The sequence below is a fragment of the Strix uralensis genome, chromosome Z (genome assembly GCF_047716275.1).
Source record: "Strix uralensis isolate ZFMK-TIS-50842 chromosome Z, bStrUra1, whole genome shotgun sequence".
Taxonomy (NCBI): Eukaryota; Metazoa; Chordata; class Aves; order Strigiformes; family Strigidae; genus Strix; species Strix uralensis.
In genome coordinates, this window is record NC_134012.1 from 43,612,124 (window position 1) to 43,618,513 (window position 6,390).

The following is a 6,390-nucleotide window of genomic DNA, read 5'->3' on the forward strand; positions in this document are numbered from 1 at the left end:
TTAGTTCTGCTTTGTTTTTCCATGAAGTGTAAATATTTAGAATGAGAAAAGATTATGCTAAACTGTAAACCTCAAAATATTTTGATTTTTCTAAAGCTACAATACAAAAGCTCAAGTGCAGACAGCTAATGAACACCTGGGCTGAAAGACAACACAAGTCGAAGGCAGTAACCTCGACTCACGATGCCATCATAAGACGTGCCCTGGTGGGTCTCACCAACAGTCTGTCTAGTTCAATATTCTGCCCCAAGAGTGGCAAAGGGAGATGCTATTTAAGGATAACGTGTGTGATCCTGGTCACCTTGTCATCTGTTCTCTCCATACTCTCCCAGCATTCTCAGCTGTTGCATTAGAATTGTCAGAGTCTACACCACTGCCTAACCCTCAGAGTATCCATTTAAAAATATATTTATGGATTTCTACTACAAAATTTTTCTAATCCCTGCTGACAGTACCTGTTGCCACCACCTCCAGAAGATTACTAGCTGCTTCATACAGGAATATGTTATTTTAACTGTCTTAAAATTATCTCCTATTAGTTTCATGAAGCGCTGCCCAGTTCTTGCAGGATTTTACCAAGGACAGTTGTGCCTTCTGTCTACCCATCGCAGCCATGATTTTGTAAACCTCAGCCCCACAACCCTCTGGTGGCCTTAACCTCTCCTAATCAGAGTGCCAGCTTCTTAGCCTCTCCTCACAAGGCAGGAGACACACATCGTCCTGATCACCTTAGATTTTCTTCTTTATCTCCACTATATCTTTCCTGAGAATTATTTGACTTCCCCCAAAAACTCTACCCCATTCACTTCACCACCATAACAGTTTCTCACATGATAATCCTGTTAGTAGCCTCTCCTTACTCATAACATCAAGTACTGCTGCTACTGGCTTGAGGTAAATACTTCAGCACCAACTGTTCACAACAATTCTTCTCTAGAACTAATTTTATAGCAAAAATAACTAATTTTATGGTGCTCTCCTAGCTGCCATTACAAAGCTATATAAAGCAATAACCATTCTGACAGCTACTCTCTACTCCCTCATACATCACAAGCTTTATCTATTCGGCACTAGCTGAACTGATGAAGTAGCAAGAAACTGGCCAGTCTTCTTTGGCAGTAGACAGGAAAGAGATGAAGAGATGCATTTTATCATTCAGTCCAGTTCTGCCACAAGAGGAGAATCGCATCTTCTAGCAGCCAGGGGAGGGTCTGCTAGGAGATCCATGTTCAGCTCTCTTCATTACTAGTTAGCAATGAAGTCACATAGCATTAATTCAGTTTAACAGGAAAACTACCTCACTGAATACTGCTCATGTAGCACACAGGGATTTGGTCAGAATCAGAAGGCTCAGTACAGGTGCAAGCCTTTTAATTTTTGTTCAGGAAATATGCAAAGTCGATCTTTTCTTTGTGTAAACTTCAAATATTGTTTTGTTTTTAAGTAAGATGAAAGATACTGTTCTGTTCTTGTGAACCCCATATGGACTGGCAGCTCTAATTACAGAACCATCTCTATTACCACACTATAGGTGATATCGGGAAAGTTGTTTGAGCTGAAATCCCCTTACCAGTGACATAACCAAACAGAGGTGACATCACAAATATTATGTCTTCAGATCTCTAGAACCTGGATTAGTTAACTAGTTTTTCCCTCGGGTACAGAAGTTTTATAGTGTATAGAGAGGTGATGTTCTATTAACTAAAGTACTTCTTATTTCTGAGAGGGGACTTGAAAGAGGGAGAGGGAAGAATGAACAAGAACTCAGAACTAATGATACAGCTAAAGTACGAAGAACTACAGGAAGTAACTTTTGGGAGATTCCCCACATTGCTGAAATATATAGTGAGCAAACAACAAAACAACAAAGTTATTAACAACATATCATTAGTACATACTTTCTACAAATATAACAAACATACCTCTTTGTTTACAGACTGATCTATTTTATCTTGTCCTTCAGGTAAAGGTACTTCTGCCAAAGACTGAAGACTTTTACGGTTAACGCGTTGTTTCAATTCCTTTATAAAGTCATCTTTCTCAGCCACCTGTTTTCTTAGTTCTTCTGTATCAGTTTCCTTATCCTAATAAACATAGCAAAAATTGCCACAAATTGCAGGATTGGCAAAAGAAATTAACATGTGCATGAGCATCATTACAATTACTCAGCAGCATCAGTTTTAGAATTGCAGGCTCAAACAACCAGCTGTCCATCAAAAAGCCAACAACTTCATGTATGAGTGGCCTCTATTTAAAGTCAAGAAAGGTCATATAACAGCCTGGGAAGATGTAACGCAAAATTTTTATTTTACTCTACTTATGTAGGGTTATAAAAGTTCACCTCCCATTTGCTCATGAAGTTCTTGGTTCTGTGAAAAAGGCAGCAGATGTGATAGTTGTTTCAGATTTCCAGTCCAATCAAATCGCAATCAAATGATCAAATGGACTTGAGTGTTTATTTGAACTAATAAGTTTTTTGAAACTTCAGTTACTGTTACAAATTCAGTTTCAGAAAAGCATAAAGCTTTTTTTATATTAGCTGCAAACAATTTCAATATGTTTGAAATAGAGCCAAAACTTCTACAAACCATCTGAACTGTTCTGACAGTTTAGTTTGGCATAGTTAGTACTATCTTATGGCCTTAGTAGACTTGAGATGTAGATCTTAAAAAGCTCACACCGAACTAGTTTCACTACAAATATACAAAAGCAAACCATGCTTCAAATTAGAAAAAAATGTGTCTATACTTATACTCTTTGTGAAGAGAATTTTTGTCAAGAACCACCACTCCTGCTTGCCCACTTTTTGATTTTATTACTGGAAAGTCTCAGGCAAGCAAAGTCACAGACAAAGTGAAAGTAGTCCTAAGCTCCTAACATCCCCCTGTACTGATTGCAGGTCCAGAAGGTCATTGCTAACTACTTCTAGATGCAAGTATAGCTTTAGATTGTACAGATTCGTATAATAATTTCATATGCTCAGGAAATTACAACCTTGATACAGTCCAGTGACTAGGCAAGGTATCCGCCTTGTTATCAACTATCAGTCACTCTACTTTGAAAGCGATATGGGAGCAAAACCACTAGCATTTTGACCAAGTATTTTTACTGGAAAGAAGCTTTTTTTGTCAACTACTGCCTGCTTCTTCTCTTCCTGCTAAAGCCTCATAGGCTTTTTCCTCCCCCCCCCCCCCCCCCCCCCCCCTTTTTTTCAGAAAAGCCAAGCAAGAAATCTTGTTTTTCAAGGTATGTTTTCTCAGCTTCATTAAGTAGCAATTCATTTAAGCATAGGTTACTTATTGGTGTTTTACACACAAGATGAAGTTTGAAGAATTCACAGCAAGGTGGTGGTGGTGATAGGACAGAAAGGAACAGGCACTTGCACTTCCATTAGGTATTATGCTTTTTCATTTTGTGACACTCCTGTTCTTCCCTTTTCACACGGAGAAGATCTCATGTAGGCTTTGCCATGTGATAAAGTGAGGGGACTTTGACAAAGGCCAGCTCCCCTCAAGCGCCCACACTGTTAACACTTGACACGAGATCTGCTCTGTACTAAAGACTTACGCTAGAGGACTCTGCTGAGACCTCCAGTCACTTACAATTTCTGCTTGTTGCTCTACCAACGTTTTCCACAAATTTTCTCATTTCTCTGTTGCAATGGCTCTCAGCTTCTTTCACTTGACTTATGAGTCTCATTTTCTCCTCCGGCCAGTTCTTTCTATCAGTTTGATACTTTGCCTCATTCTCCTATTTTAGTGGAACCAGAAATAAAGCCATAGGCAGAGATTAAGCGACACAAAAAGAAGTCTTAAAATCCAAATTACCGTTAAACACATTAGTTTCAAAAAGATATCAGAAATACTAGCACAGTTTTACTCCAGCATATTCCCAAGTGCAAGTATTACATTCTCGTTTGTTTTTTCCATTTAAAACAATTGTTTAGCAGTTTTCAGAATTTATTATTCAGACTGGCATGTCTTCAGGGAACAGACTATTTTTCCTCTAAAAATGCTCTGGGTAAGTCACAAACACTATTAAAGTTACACCAAAGGTAATGGCAAAAAGACCCTTTTTACTTACAAATTCCCAATCTTTTATACTGCCTTGCAGGTCATGTTAGGAAACCTACTTCAAGACTGAAAAGCAAAAAATGCAGCACAATTTGAATGGGAAACAGAGATAGTGTGTAACCAGGAACGTCACTTCAATCCACAGCAACTTTGCCTCCTTCTCTACCACAATCAAACCTCTTGTCAGACATTCTCCCACACAAGACAGAAGGCACCTGAAAAGCCGCCTGGGAAAAAAGGCTACTTTCTAATCTAAGGAGAATTAAGAGGTAAACCCTCAGCCTAACGGGAAGGGCTTACAGATCACACAGCAAGCACAAGATCTTTAAAGTGTCCAATTTATTTGCCCAAGCAACTGATGGGAAAAAGGTTTGAAACAATCCAGCTCCTGACATCTGTTCAGGACAGCTGTAAGAGGAGCCCAGCTAGAGAAGCACCGTCCATGGCAGCACACCACAGTGAAGGGTGCACTCCACTGTGGGGCATCAGTGATGCTGTGTATTACAAAGACACTCCATCCAGACCTTGCTGCACTGACGCACTGCAGTTTTTAGAGGAGGTTTCCTTCACCAGTGTAAGAACTTGCCACATCATGCCCTAGCTCTTGAAGATAGTGACACAAAAAAAATTTAGACTCCTAAATGAAAGTTATGGTTTTAAACCTAAGTATGAATTACATCACCATGTTTTACCTTCAGTTCTTTTTGCAGCTTTATTAATTCCTCATTTTCATCTATGCTTTTTTCCACGGTGTTGCTCATCTTTTGCCGCCAGTCACTATTGCTCTGGTTATTCAGCTCTCTATATTTCTGCTTCCATGCTTCCAGTTCTAGTCAGTACACAAAATGAGGTTATATAACACACAGTTTTAAACGCATATTTGACCACATTCACATCCTTCTACTGAAGTTACTTGGATTTATCAGCTATGACCACAAAGGGACAACAGAAGCCTTTAACTGTTAGAAGTTTGTTATGTAGTATATAAAATTAATGCCTAAATAACACTCAACAAATCAAAACAGAGATTTAAAGCAGCTATCACAATACATCCAAAACAATTTTGCCTCCTTGCTGCTGTTTTCAGGTTTTGGGTGAGGTTGGGTGCTGCTGGGGGCGGGGGGCGGTCGCTGCGCTCGGTAAGCCACGGCTGCATTTTACCCGCTTTTTGGACTCACTACTGTTACTGTTGTTTTCTTGTTATGTTTAGTAAATTCTTTCTTTTTATTCAACCTACGAATTTTCTTCTTTTTGTCCCTCCCCTATTTCACTGGGGAGGGGAGGGGGGAGGTGAACGGCTGCCACGTGGCGACTGGCTGCCGGCTGAGCTCAAACCTCAACACACACAGATCTGAAAATAAATTTACAGATGAGCCCCCATCCTAGTTCCCACCATTCTCTCCCAAAGTGCCTTCATCACAAGCAATTTCCCCCATTTCCTGAGATCTAAAGCTCTATTAGAAAGAAATAGAGTATCTCTACAGAACTTTCCAAATCCAGAATTCTGAAGTGATTCTCATCCACTCGATTTAGGTGAGCATTTCAGTGTTAACGTCAGGCTAAGGGTTGTATTATATGAAAAACTAACTATTGTTCAACTGCTGAGTGTTTATCAAACCTGCAGAAACTGTTGTTGTGCTAGTTCATGTTTCAGTGTTTGATGTTGTTAACATGGCCAACTAAAGTGGCAAATAAATACCAATATCGAGTAAGTTAACACTGATATAGCAAATCCAGTCTTTCTTTGGGGCTTATGTTTCTTATTCTGAGGCTGTTTCTTTGCTTTCAAATATTCCTGCTAATAATGATTCAATAAAAATTAGTTCCTGACTGTAACATTTTAATGCCCAGGTTGGATTTTCTCAGTATTTTAAAATATAAATATGCAAGACTCTCCAAATTAGATAACATCACAACTCATTATGTTGCCATTCCACACCCAAAAAATGGCGCAGTAAGGGCTTTTTCTGACCTTTACACACTTTCTCATACTGTTTGGAGATTTCTTCCAGCTTCTCATTATTCGGCTGCTTCTAAATATCACATTGAAAGCGAATTAAAGAAAACATGTCAAAAACATATTGAAAGAAACAAATATACATTCTACATATTAGTAGCTTTTCATTCTGAGCCTCAGTAAGTATTAAATGAAGTATTTAAAGACAAACAGTCGAGAATAAGTAAGTTTTTCATGTAGTGAAAGGAGCATTCAAGCTGACTAAAAAAGTGTTTAGAAGACATTACTACTAACATATCTAAGCGTCACTGATCAGAATCAGGGTATCTGCTGGTATTAAGTATGTATTTACTAGGCAGA

General features: G+C 38.9%; 1 long non-coding RNA gene across 1 annotated transcript; it reads right to left on the reverse strand.

Annotated features, from left to right (window-relative positions):
- Window positions 1-1,999: 1,999 nt before the first annotated feature.
- On the reverse strand, window positions 2,000-4,889 carry LOC141937409 (uncharacterized). Its single transcript, XR_012626957.1, has 3 exons — window positions 4,766-4,889; window positions 3,603-3,750; window positions 2,000-2,084 (listed from the first exon to the last, which is right to left on the reverse strand). It is a non-coding gene; the product is annotated as an uncharacterized LOC141937409 (long non-coding RNA).
- Between the last annotated feature and the right edge of the window lie 1,501 nt (window positions 4,890-6,390).